A 14,676-nucleotide genomic window follows, 5' to 3' on the forward strand; every position below is an offset into this window, starting at 1 on the left:
TGTAGCCGGTGGTGTGCACTGTTGCAAATATATTATTAAAGCAGTGTGGTAGTGCGCTGTCATTCACAGAGAGCTCATTTGTTTTATAATGTGTTCCTAAAATGGCCAATAAGTTTGCATCAGACTTGCAGTTTTCAGACATACCTAAATGACAGACAAACGGGAATGTGTCGAAATTGGGCTTCACTGAATATTTATCACTTGCAAATCACACAAGTAAAGTGTTTTCATTTGATCCTAATAAAATCTGTGTTTCTATCGCACTTCAGAATTACAAAAAAGCAAATGAGCCTCATTTGTGCTTTACTAGCTGCTCATAAAATATTTACATATATGTGTACAGTTCATTTACAGGTATTTACATTTTGCTGTGTGTTACAAAAAAATTGACAACCCTCTGCCTCTCCTTTCACACTTCCTGTTGCACAGCAAGATTGTCAAATAGTTCATGTTACAAAATATCACTTTGTAGTCAGCAAAAGAAAAGTGAACACCAATCTTTGTGTTAAAGTAGGGTTTTTGTCAGAAAGACATTGCCTGACATAGACCTCCGTATTTGATAGATCAAGCAAATGTGACGAGAGAAAAACAACATTTAAAGGCCTTTTTGTAGGTCTGGCCTGACAGAGCAGCTGTCACCAGATGTAATGACATCAACCTAATAAAGAGCTTTCAGCAGTATTAAAGAGAGGAGCTTGGCTTTACCTATTTTTTGACAACAAGCAATACATTTTTTGATTGGGCAGATGCTGTGTGTTTCCACAATGGAGTGCTTGCTCTCCACGCAGCTATGGCTATTATTATAGTCTGTTTGTTCATCCACCTGCCTGAGCTCACAGCTGTATGGCTGCTGAGAGAATGGTCAGTTACAAGTATAAGGAATTAAGCTCACAACAGAATAGAGCATGGTCTTTCTTGGAGCACACAATTTTCACTCTAATGATGTTAAAATGTCTGAGATAGGGACATACTCTGTGTTTGTTTTTCTTTGACAGCAGCATAGACTGAGGGGGGTAGTCCTGAGGACTGTATTGCTGTTTCCAAATTCCAGCGCCCTCCACTTTCACCATTAGCTTTGAAATTCAGAATGCACTTGTGTGTTTGAAAGCAGTAGGGCTGCCCCATTCTACATTCTTAATTTTTATTTCCTGCAGTGCCTCTATTGCTAAATTTCACACCTTTTTCATATTTTCAACAACAGCGCAACTTTTTTTTTCATTTTGTGTTAGAAGATTAGAGGTGGGCATTGCCCAGGTCCTACCATGAATGCTTTTCAGGATAAATAGCAGCATCCTACCATATCATTTTTAACCAGCTGCGTGCAATGTTTGGTCATTGGCTCCCAAGTCAAGGAGACTGTGTTGGGCTCCATTAGGTTCATTAATGTGTTGCTAGATTTGGGACCAGATTACGACCATGGCGCGATTCTCACCATGGTTGCAATTCTGTGGCGGCTGGAAGTACTCCGGCCTGATTACGACCTTGTCAGTATTCCTGCCATGGTGGCGGTTTCAAGAACTCCAGCCTGATTTAGATCTTGGCGGGACTCCCTCTGTCGTAGCGGTTTAAAGTACTCCCTGGTGTGGGAGCCTCCTCCCTGGGCCCTGTCTTTTGGCACACCACATGGCAATACGCCTGGAAAAGGGCCTCCCCTGTGCAGCCAGGTCCTGGAGCATCAACCAGGACTTCCTAGGCTCTAGGGTAGGTGCTCCTGCTCCGGGCTCTGTCCTCCAGCCTGCCGTACCCACAAGGGCCCGGGACAGGGGTCCACCGGGCCCGTGGAGTCCTCCCCTGCACAGCCGGGATTGCTCACCTGTTGCTCATTTTATTTTTCTTGCTGAAGGCGTCCTGGACTGCGAGCGTGAAGGACTCGCTCTTCCTGGTGCTGTTGTGTTTTAGACTTGCTCTCAGCTTCCAACCTTTACTCCTCGCGGAACCCGCTCCGCGGGTCCCGCATCGTCAGCGGTCTTCCTGAACGGCGCTTTACAGCTTTGGCGCTTGAGCTTCTGAGGCGGTGGGGTAAGCAGGGCTGCGAGCGAGGGGAGGCGCAGGACTACCTGTCCCAGGAGCGCCTTACCCTCGGCATCTACTCCAGCTGACCCGCTCTCCCTGCTGGCTCCTCCCCCACCTCAGCGCAGCTAAAGGCCAGCGTGTCAGTTCCTTTGGCGGATTGCTCACCTGTTGCTCATTTTATTTTTCTTGCTGAAGGCGTCCTGGACTGCGAGCGTGAAGGACTCGCTCTTCCTGGTGCTGTTGTGTTTTAGACTTGCTCTCAGCTTCCAACCTTTACTCCTCGCGGAACCCGCTCCGCGGGTCCCGCATCGTCAGCGGTCTTCCTGAACGGCGCTTTACAGCTTTGGCGCTTGAGCTTCTGAGGCGGTGGGGTAAGCAGGGCTGCGAGCGAGGGGAGGCGCAGGACTACCTGTCCCAGGAGCGCCTTACCCTCGGCATCTACACCAGCTGACCCGCTCTCCCTGCTGGCTCCTCCCCCACCTCAGCGCAGTTATATAACTCCCATTCGGTACCGCAACGCGGGAGCGTGCGGGAGCGTGCCGGGAGAAGCCCGGGACAAGGGCGGGACCGTCTGAGGCCGTCAGAGGCTGAAGTAGGCTGGGCTGGGCCCCCTCCCTTAGATTTTGTTTTTATTCTGTTTTGTTGTCTATACACTGGTTTGTTGTATATTCTAGAGAACTTGATTAATTTTATTTTATTTATTCTGTTCCAATGACGGCTAAAAAACTCCGTTCTGGCCGTGTTTTAGTAGGGAAATCCGGTTCTAAAACGAAATCTAACCCTTTACGTAACAAAATTACGTCTTCAATGCAACTTAAAGGCCAGTGTCAGCTTTTTAATTTATGGGATAAAGGGAAAGACAATTTGTTAGAGTCACAGACCCTAAGCGAGGCTCCAGATTTGAATGCTCCGGAGTCCGTTAATATGGTTATTAATGTGTCTTCTACCTTGAGTGTGGCTCCTAGTCCATCTTTTTTAATACCTTCTAGCCCCACATTATTAAGGGGTTTGTCTTTGATGTCACATGACTTGCAATTAAGTCCGAATGCTACTTCAGAATCATTGGGTAATAAGGCTTTGAAAACCGATAGTACTGTTTTTTCTCAAGCACCCATTTTGGAAATTCCTAAAGTTATAGTGAACCCTAGTCCTTCGTTAGTTTTACCAGCTAATCCGCCCATTTTAGAAAGGGATTTTACTCTACCGGATATCGATTTAACAGCACACAAGGACAGGATGTTAGCTTTTCAGGGGAAATCTAGTGGTATCCCAAATTCAAATGAAATTATATCTGTTTCAAGTGCGGGCCCATTAAGTAGTACTCCCTCTAATAAATTAGATTTTTCCCTTGCTCAACTAAACTTTACCTCTTGTTCCGGTCCTATTTTGAATAATTTAGTTGAGGGGTCCCCAAGTAATGATGGGAAGTTAATCTCTAACTCATTATTCTCTTTGGAAACAATTTTATCTTCGATTTTGAGTCTACTTGAAAAATTTGTGGGAGGCTCTGAGTGTATGTTTGACACGGTAACTCAAATATTGCAAGTTCTTTTGCAAAATAAGAATGGAGCAGTGTCTGATTGCCCGCCAACGCTTGTTTCTTCGTTGGAGATCCCTAAAATAATTGCTCCAGGCGTTCAAATGGCACGAGAGCCTGCCCAAATTCCTCTCTTTGTGGATAGTCAAAAAATAATGAACCCAGCAGTACTTCCAGCTGATCTTAAAATTGTTAAAGCAGTTTCATCTGGGGCTAATTGCGTAGCTTCCAATTGTGATAAGGTAGAGGAAGTTTCTTTGTCCCCAGTTAATCATAAGACGGAAACACCCTCTCTCTTCCCTATATTCTCCGTACAATCAAAAAATGAGGAGATTTGTATAGTAAATACTGGAATAGCTGACAATTTGCCCGCTCCAAAACAAAAAAAGAACAGATTAAAAAAGAGAAAACTTATTAGAAGAATCTCTAAAAAAAGACAGAGAAAACTGCTATTTGATAAAAGTTTGGAACCGATTTCGGAAGTTCTCCCTCAGGCTGAGCAGTCTTCTGTTTCTCAGGAAAATATGATTGTTCCCCCTAGGGTGGATCTTGCGTGTACAGGACCAGGTCCTACTTCTTCTACTAATCCCTTTCTTTTTAAGGCTACTTCTCCGTCCTGTAATCCTTTCTCCTCTCATTTGAACCCTTCAGTAAGGTCTCTCCAAGATGTCTCTAAGGTACCTTTTCCTTCTGTTAATCCTTCCCAGTTCCCTCTTAATCCTTTAGCAAGGCCTTTCCAAGAAGTTCCCTCAATTGTATCCATACCTCCTAAAGAAAAGATAAATGTGGATACTTTGTTTCTTGATTTTTTTCCCTTATTTGAAACGGACTTGATCCTAAATAGATCTGCCTTACTTATTTGCTTCAAAGAGATTGAGAGTTTAAAATTAGTTCAAACATCTGATTTGGATGTAGTATATCTTCTTAACTCTTTGATAGGGAGATCTACAAGGGTGAAATTTCAATCTAAAATAGTGTCTAATCTTATTTTACAGTGGGCGGAGGAATTGCAAATTAGAGGTATAGATGTTGTGCCTTTCTTTGGGGAAAAAAGAAATAAAAGTGCTGTGGCCAATCTGTTATCTTCCCCCAATACAGGTTTGCTATCATCTGATTGTTCTAGTACTAGATCGGAGGATTTAAAAATATGCATATCTAGGAATGAAAGGCGAGTGTTATATAAAAACCCTCCTCTTAAACAAACTGTGAATGATGATCAGTCTAAGTGGAGTTGGTTACCTGGAGTTTTAGCAAGTACATCTGGTTCCTGCCCCAAACTGCATTCAAATTTTTAACAAAGAGTTGAAGCTTATGTCGTGGAATACTGCAGGCTTTAAAGACCATAAGGAGAAATTAGGCTTTTTAGATTCCCATAAGGCAGATATAATCTGTTTACAAGAAACATGGGTGGAAGGTGGATTAGCGCTTGAAAAAGATTATTTTGTGTTGGAAAACGGTGCAATTGCTTCTAGAAGAGGCCATGCAAAGGGAGGAATAGCATGTTTGTTAACAAATAGAATAAAATGGAACTATTCACACTATCTCGATCCAGGGAAGTTGTTCCAGGCAGTAACCTTAAAAGATGTATTTAAGGATTCCCCTAATTCAGCGTTGGTAGTAATAAACATCTATATTCCCCCAAATTGTTGCTATAATGATAGTTTAAAAACACTGTTCTCCTTTTTAACTACAATTATGGATGCTTCTCCACCTCCTCATGTATTAATGTTTGGGGATTTGAATTGTAACATATCCAATTGTGGGTTGGATGTATTCAGAAACATTCTCAGGGAGGAATCTTTGAATATACCTCCGGCCCAGTTTCCAGTCAAAGTTAAAACCAACAAAAGAGGTAAACTTGTCCTAGAAGGTCTACATAAAGTTGACTGTTTAATAGTAAATGGGAGGCTCCCTTCTGACATCCCAGCTGCTTTCACGCATAAGTCAAACATGGGAAATTCTATTATAGATTATGTTATGGCAGACTATGCCTTATTTTCCCGGTTGAAAAATATGAAGGTCATAGAGTCTAATCTTAGTGACCATAATGCGTTGATGCTTTTAGTCTCTGTCAGTCTTCCAAAAGTAGATTCTTGGAGTATGGATACGGACCTGGTGAATTTTGATTCCAATTCTGGGAAATGCTTCTGGAATTTCCGCACTTTTGAAAGTTTGGAGGCTCTGTTGAACCAAACGGTCAAGAGTTTATCTCTTTGGGAAGGGAGAGAGTTGTTAGGTTTTGCTAATTTTTTAGAATCGATAATTTCCATAGCGAAAAAGAAACCCTATGTGAAAAAACTTTCTATAGTCCCTTATCCCTTGCGGGCTTTAAACATAGAAATAAATAAAGTAATAAGGGGGCAATATTTATCATTTTCCCAAGAAGCCAAGCAAAGGTTGTTAATTTTAAAAAGAAGAAGAGTTAGGCTTAAAGCCCGTTTGAAACGTGATAAAGAAGATTCTCTCTGGATACAACTGAGAGAAGCTTCTTATAATGGCCGAGCCAAGACTTTCTGGTCTTTAATTGGCAAGGGATGTGGGACCAGAGCCAGCGCCACCCCTATTGCCATTGAGGAACAGATTTGGGTCCAATATATTGAGAATCTGTACAGTAATAATAATTCTCAATTTTCTACTATGGAATTTAATCATGTCTCCCATATATTTGATTGCCCATCGGTAAAGGATATTGAATTTGCTATTATGAACATGCGTTCCTCTGGGGCGATGGGTCCAGATAAAGTCCCCATCTCTGTTTTGAAACACAAGAGTGAACTTTGGAGCAAAATCCTCTTTCCTGTATTTAAATTTTGCTTCTTGAATGGAATAGTCCCCCCCTCCTGGAAAGGAAGTATCATTGTTCCATTATATAAAAAAGGGGCAAGAGACCTTCCTCAAAATTATCGCCAAATCGCTTTGCTTGACGCCATTGGTAAAGTTTTCGCAAAATGTATTCTTATTTTAATGAACCAATGGGTAACTGAGTTTAATATTTTGCCTGTTGAACAAACAGGCTTTAGACGAAGTCACGGAACCTTAGACAACCTGACCGCTCTTCATGTCATTACGGAAAAATACGTGAAAGTCCGTGGTGGTCAGGTTTACGGCGCCTTTATCGACTTCTCCACCGCTTTCGATAAAGTGGATAGAATATTGCTTTGGAGAAAGTTATTTGATTTAGGTATGCCCCCTTTTCTTATTAAACTAATTCGTGCACTTTACTCAGATACCTGGTGTAGAGTTTTACTGGGAGGTGAACGTGGTTTATCTAAAATAATTTTTACTTCTAACGGGTTAAAGCAAGGTTGCCTGCTGGCTCCTTTGCTGTTTTCCCTTTATACAGTTAATTTACCTGCGGCCCTCTCAGCATGCGCTGGTATTGCCCCGTCTTTGGGTGGAGTTCCGATTGCATGCCTTATGTATGCAGATGATATTTTGATTTTGGATCTTACCCCGAAGGGCTTGAATAATCGTTTGCAAGCGCTGTCTGAATACGCCAAAAACCATTACCTATTGATAAATACGGCAAAAAGTAAAGTGATGTGTTTCTCCGGTAAGAAGAAACCTACATTTCTTAATTTTCCATGGAGGGTGGGGGAGCAAAAATTGGAAATTGTGAAAGTTTATACCTTTTTGGGCAAAATTGTCACAAATAATCTAAGTGACAAAGCACATATGGATAATAATTCCCGGAAGGCTATTTCACAGGGAAAGAGCTTAGTATCATTATATAAAGCAACAGGTAGAAGGCATTTTTCTATTCTTCTCGATGTTTTTAGAGCAAAAGTCCCTGCCTCCCTATTATATGGCATAGAGTTAACAGATTTAAAAAAATGGAGTTTTTTAAACTGCGCAGAAGGGAAAATTCTGCGTAGTTTATTATCTGTTAGCACAGCAAACTCTACTGTTTCCTTAAGACAGGAATTGGGTTTACGCAGCAGTTGGGTACAAGGTTTGGCCAGTGTTATACGTTGGGTAGTAGGTATTGCAAAAAGTGAGTCTAATACCTTAAGAAAGCTTATAAAAAATGAATTGCTGGGAAACTTTAATGACCACTCTTTACTTGTAAAAAACTTCAGATTCGCAGTGGTGCAATTGAAATTGGATGAAGAGACATTGTTTTCTTTATCCTCTTATCAATTAAAAACCATCCTGAAATCTTCCACATGGGAACTGGGGTTTTGTCAGGATAGAGATTCCCGGTTGTTAAAAAAAGGTAGTACTCCTGTTATAGAGTCCTGTATTTTGCGGAAAGCTCAACCTTATATGTACTGGAACATCTCTCATGGCGTTCGTCGCTTAGTGTACTTATTAAGACAAAATCTGCTTCCGTTGAAAGATTTGTGTGCTAGATGGTACGGACATTCTGCACTCTGTGATCTTTGTCAGATGTATGACCAGGACTTAAATCATGTTATTTTTGTTTGTCCTGCCCTGATGCCTTTTAGGCGCAGATGGTTACGACCAATTTGCCTTCAACTCAACATTCTTTCAGCTTCATCATTGCAGGCGGCCTTGATTAACCCACCGAATGAAATGTTTTGTTTTAAACTATATGGTTTTTTTAAATGTTTTTTGGACCTGTATTAAGTTGTTATATTGTTTTTCTCGTATGGAATGTTGATAAGATAATTTTATGTGCTTTGCTTGGTATGTATATTTTGGTTCTTATGTGGACCTCCACGGAGTTCCTTTATCATAATAAAATAAACTAAACTAAACTGAAACCCTGCACAGCCGGGTCCAGGAAATCCGACCGCCCCCCCCGGGCTCTGAGCACCAGGGCCGCAGATTCCTTGTCCCCTCCAAGGACAAGCAGAAGCCCTTTCATTAAGCCACAGCGCGAACAGATGGCAGTCTTTCACACCTGCCCATCTGGTCGTGCGCAATGCTTTCCAATGGGGCGTCCAGATGGCCATGCTGCCCTGGAAGTCCTGATGAGGTCTGGCAACGGCTTCAGGAGGTCGGGTGCATTCGCACCTTTGGTCCCCTCTGTCACTTGGTGCACACAGGTTACAAGAATGTGAGGGTAGCCTTCCTTAGGATTACCAGGGACAGGGTACTCCGGACTCCATTGTGGTCTGGTGGTTCTCAGCCCGCGACCATATGGCCCCATTTGGTGGCCTCGGTGGGCCCTGGGGTAGGGATCACTCATCCAGATCTCCATCCTCAGGCCTGCCGCATTGCAGAGTGCCCGGGATGTCGTCCTGCAGGCCCAGGGAGGCCTCCTCCATGTAGCTGGGTCCAGGAGTTCCGACCCAGTCCCAGAGCTCACCGGTCCCTAGGGCATGCTATCCCACCCGGGGCTACATCCTCTGGCCTGCCGCTCTGCCAAGGGCCCAGGACAGGGTTGATCAGGTCTGGGGAGCCTGCCCCTGCTTGGATAGGGTTAGGAACTCTGACCTGAGCCCCGGCGGGCCCTGGGGTGGAGCTCCCCCAATCTTAGGCATCATCCTCCGGCCTACTGCATGACAGAGCACCCAGGATGGGGGTCCCAAGAGCCTGTGGAGGTCTTCCCTGCGCAGCCGGGTCCATGAGCTCTTACCGGGCCCCAGGGCCCCACCAGTCCAAGGGGCAGGCTCTCCCACCCTGGGCTCCATCCTCTGGCCTTCCGCACCACCAAGGGCCCAGGACAGGGCTCCATTGGGCTCAGAAAGGCTTCCTCTGTTTGTCTAGGTTCAGGAGCTCTGACGAAGACGAAGCCCAGGACCCACCCAGTGGTACCTGGGTGGGTCCTGGGCTTCGTCTTCTAGCCTGCAGCATGACAAAGCACCTAGTATGGGGTCCTCTGGGACCGGGAAGTCAACCCCAGTGTGGCCGGGTCCAGGAGCCCTGACCGGGCCCCAGGGCCCTACCGCCCCCTGGGGTGGGCCCTCTTGCCCTGGGCTCTGTCCTCCGGCCAGCGGCACCACCAAGGGCACAGGATGGGGGTTCATCTGGCTCGTGGAGGCCTCCCCCGCTTCGCCTGCGTGTTAAGGTGCCTGCGAGTCCCAGGTCAGTGGTCCTTCAGTGTTCTCCTCACAGTCCCGTACTGGAGACCCAGCTGGGGCTCCAAGCACCCTGGCCATCTGGTCACAAGCAATGCTTTCCGATGGCATGGTCAGATGGCTGGGATGCCCTGGAAGTCCCAATGAGGGCTCATTTTTATCCTCGAGCTGCGCATTCGCGCTTTCGGTCCCCTCTGTCACTCAGTGGGCATGGATTACAAGAAAGGAGGGTAGCCTTCCTCCAGATTACTAGGGATAGGGTACTCGAAACACCCTTGTGATCAGATGGCCCAGGACCAGGGCACCAGCAGGCCCTGAGGTGGGGGTCACCTGTTCTGGGATCCATCCTCCAGCCTGCCGCATGGCCGAGCCCCCGGGACAGGGTTCCGAGGCCCAGTCCAGTCTGCTGCACCACAAAGGGCTTCGAACGGAGTCCATTGGTCCGCCGGGTTCAGAAGCTCTGACCAGGGACCTGGTGGACCCTGTGTTGGGTCCACCCACATCCTGGGCTCCATCTTTGGGTCTACAGCATGGCCAAGCACCCTAGGACGGGGTCCCGCAGGCCCTTGGAGGCCTCCCGGTGAGGCCGGGTCCTGGAGCTCAGACCAGGTCCTAGGGCCCCACCATGCTATACGATGGGTGCTCCTGCCCTGGGCTCCGTCCTCCGGCCTCTTGCATGTCCAAGGGCTGAGACGGAGTTCCATTGGGCTCGGGGAGGCTTCCCCTGCTTGGTCGAGTTCATGAGCTCTGACCGGAGCCCCAGCAGGCCCCAGGGTGGGGGTCCTCTGTCATAGGCTCTATCCTCCAGCTTGTCACATAGGTGAGCCCCTGGGATGGGGTCCCACTGCCAGAGGAGGCCTCCATTGCACGCTGGGTCCAGGAGCTCTGACTGGGTCCTGGGGCCACACAGGGGCCCGCTGCACCCAAGGGCAGGCACTCCCGCCCTGCACCCCGTCCTCCGGCCTGCTGCACCACCAAAGGCCGGGGATGGGGCTGCTTCATCAGGCCTGGGGAGCCTTCCACTGCACGGAGGGTCTAGGAGCTCTTGATGGCAGGCCCCGGGGTGGGCACTCCCTCCCTGGGCTCCTTCCTCTGGACCTGCTGCACCGCTAAGGGCCCAGGACAGGGGTCAATCGGGCCCAAGGAGGCTTCCCCTGCTTTGTTGGGTTAAGGAGCTATGAGTGGGGCCCCGGTGGGTCCCCATCTTAGGCTCCATCCTCTGACCCGCCACATGGCCGAGCCCCTGGGACGGGGTCCAGCGGGCCCAGGGAGACCTCCCCTGTGCTGACGGGTCCAAGAGCTCTGACTGGGCCCCGGGATCCCTCTGAGCCCCAGGGTAGGCACTCCCTCCCTGAGCTCCAACTTCTGGCCTGCAGCACCACCAAGGACCCAGAACGGGTGGTCCATCGGGCCAAGTGAGGCTTCCCCTGCTTGGCCAAGTTCAGGAGCAGTGAACCAGGCCCTGGGTTGGGGGCCCTTTGTCCTGGGCTCCGTTCTCTGGCCCACAGCATGACAAAGTACCCGGGACGGGGTCCCATGGGCCCGGGGAAGTCTCCCCTTCACATCCGGGACCCGGAGCTCCGTCCGGGCCCAGGGACCATGCTGGGCCGCAGGGCATGTGCTCCTGCCCTGGGCTCTGTCCTCTGGCCTGCCGCACCACAAAAAGCCCGGGATGGGGGTTCATTGCACCCAGGGAGGCGTCCCCCACTTGAATGTATGTTGAGGTGCCTGCGAGCCCTGGGTCGGAGGTCTATCAGGGCCCCCTGATGGAGCAGATTTCACCTGGAGTCAGGCATTGTTTATGTTTGTGCTTCAGACAGACGCACATTTTGGTGCAAGTTAAAACACATTGCTCATGAAAAATATGAATGTAAGGCCTAGTCAGTCTGAAATGCTTGTGCTGAATTAACATGTGTTTTTGCAGTGTAGAGAAAAGTGGCCTTTTTAGCTTTGAAGATTCATAGAATGTGTTTCTCTCTTCCCAGCTCATCCCTTGTAATCTAAATTCACTATTCCTGTCTTTAAAAACTTTGACTTGTTGCATATTTTGATAAAATTTTTTAGTTAATAACACCTCTTTTTATAATGTGTGTGAATTAACAAATGCACCAAACACTACACATGGGGCTAAATGCTTTTTTTGCATGAAAAGCTATCTAAAACACTAAAGCATGTTGCTGGGTGCGCTGTATTAACTATGTGCGCTGTATTAACTGTGTGCGCCTTTAAATTTTATACTAAATGCATAATACTGCTATGTTGCACATTGCACATTTATTTTGCATGTTGTCATAAATAATAGAAAAGCTGCTTGAAACTAATAGCCTGTTATTGGGAAACAAGGGGACCCGAAGGTAATGCACTAGGGACCTTGGGCGTTAACTTTTTACAACAAACAGAGGACCTTAGTTTCAAAAAGGATCAAGGTAAGGATAGGCATAAACTAGATAGTAAGTATGTCCTTTATCCAGCCGGACAGAAATGTATTTGAAAAAATGTACACAATAAGCAAAGAATCTTAAAGTAATGTCAAGTGGGCACAGCCCGTGACCCACAGTGAACAAGACAAAACAACAAAATCCAGGCAAAAAGAGAACAAGGCAGTCTGTATACTTGTAATCAGTGAACAGACTTGATTGTAATTAAGGTACCATTGTACAGTGCATTTAAGGACATTTGGTAACATATGGTACTATTGTGTCGACGACTTTTCGATGCCAAAACCTCAGATACATGGCATCATCTTCAGGACAAGTATATAAATCATGTTTGTCTTGGAAATAATTAACATTTGCCTTTCAGACTACAAACAGTGAACATGGTAAACATAATTAGAGGGGAAAAAAGGGAAAACATTTATGATTATATTGCTAGGCATATGTTGGATGACCAGACGTGACATGACTGCATTTGTGATTTTTGTGAATTAGATTAAAAAATGGTGACATATTTGTGTTGGCACTATGAAGTCAAGGCATAGGAAGCATGCTTGTGCCTAACTGGTGCTTGTGTCAGGAGCTGTGCATAGTGCCTTGCCCAGTGAAGGCGTTATATCATCTAGGGGCCAAGGGATGGTGACTGTTACCCGGCGCAGGAGCTGTGCAAAATGCTAGGTACAGTGAAAGCGTTTATGGGCCAAGAGTTTGTCACCCGGCGCAGGCGGCGTAGCAAGCATACAATGAAGTAGGGATGAAGTTACTACCACCAAGGAGGAAAAGAGGACAGTCCAGCCGGTGCGAGTAATTCTAGACTGGCTGAGTGTTGTATCGGGTCCATTCTCTCAAAGTTATGACACACGGCGCAGTGCGGTGAAGAGATACAGGCGGCGTGATGTGTGTACCTTAAAAGATGACAGTTTTCAAGTGTGGTTCTCTAGAATTGGTGATGACATACGGCGCAATGTGGTGAGGAGGGAGTGACAAGAATAAAAAAAATGGCGTGGTGAATGGGCATTATTATCGAGGCTGAGTAAGTCAAACGACTGCGATTCCAGTCAGGGTGTTGGAGGTCAGGAGGACCAAGGTTCCCTGTGAATACGGAGGGGAGCATGCAGGGGAAGCGGAAATCACAAGGGATAAGGGCGGATAAGGCGTGGTGCTCTACATGAGTAAGGCAGCGGATCCATAGTTACCCTTCAGCGGCGGGTCTGCGTGTCAAGATCCCTCAATTCTATACAGACCTTCACGATCGCGGCTGTTTGCTGGAGAGAAGGGAAGGAGGGTAAAGTCAGGGTCGGTTCTGGTGGGGGGGGGGTTTGGAAAGGGCGGGGAGCGGGATGACTACTTACTAGAGTCCCGGTTGCAGGATCGCTGTCCTCGGGGTACCAAGCGGAGATCGCTAACCAGCTGCTGCAGGGGGCTGGCTTAAATGGATGACACGTGAATGGTGGCAGTCAGGGGAAATAGAGGAAGTACTAACATCAAAGTGGCGGCGGCCATCTTGGAGTGTAGGTTACCATGAGGAGTAATGGCAAGGATCATGGAAATGAATGAGGAAAGGGGTTCTATGGCCAAGGATGCGGTGGCCATCTTGGAGTGGTGAGATCTATATGGGGAAGGTCAGAAGAATGTGTGCTGTCACCCAGTGGCGGCGGCGCAAAACGGGCGGTGACAGTAATGTGTGGTAAAAGGACCATGCGGCGAGAAGAATTATTATGACCATATTTACAATTTTCAAAGTTGCATAACAAACTCTAGCACTAAAACAACTTTGATTAAGGGAGCAAAAACCTGAATGCCCAAGGTTCGTGTGGTTTTTAGAAAAAAATAATTATTAGAGCAGAGATGTCCAGTCCTCAAGGCGGTTAAGCACGCTACGGATGCTGTTGGTCCGCAGTATCCAATTTAGTTCCTCTTTATTCAGTAGTTGGGACACATCAGCACCTCTCGGAGGGGGTTTGATCAGCGTGATGATAGTCCAAGTAAAGTCTCTTTCATTGTGTCCCTTTTCCTTGAAATGCTCAACCAGGGGAGCGTTTTAAAAAAAAAAAAAATTTATTAGGAAAATGACATAAGAACAAACTCCAAGAGAAAGAAAAACACAATAGCAGATACCATTATACATTATATCTTTGTCATTCCCCACATTTTCAAATGTTATCCACCACCCCCCACCCGTCCCTCCCCCCAAGGGGCTGCAGGAGTATATCAAAACAGGAAAAATGGAGTACCTATAAAAAAAATCACATTGTGGGACCAGTAAACTATACAAACCAATCTTAAAAGGGAGAGGAAAAAAAAAAAAAAAGAAGAAGAAAAAAAATAATAATGATAATAATAATAATAATTCACATCAGGCCAAAAAAAAAGCACAATTTAACTCTCAGAATTCAACCAATTTGTAAGGGGCTCCCAGATCAGTTCCCCCTCCCTCCGAGCCCTCGGGCCTCTCCTTTTAAAGATCAACAATTCCCACTTCCCAACATTTATGAATTTACTAAACCATTCGTGGGGGGTCGGGGGGACAGGATCCAGCCTGACCGTGGCTATACACAGTCTAAATGTGGCCATCGCAATAAATAATAGCTTTCTTTCTGGAACATTCATATAGATATCCCGAATTCCAAACATTATAACCTGCGGTGAGAGTTTGACCATATATCCAAACACCCGTTCCAACCGTTGCTCCACCGCATCCAAC

This window comes from Lissotriton helveticus, chromosome 3_1 (genome assembly GCF_964261635.1).
Source record: "Lissotriton helveticus chromosome 3_1, aLisHel1.1, whole genome shotgun sequence".
NCBI lineage: Eukaryota > Metazoa > Chordata > Amphibia > Caudata > Salamandridae > Lissotriton > Lissotriton helveticus.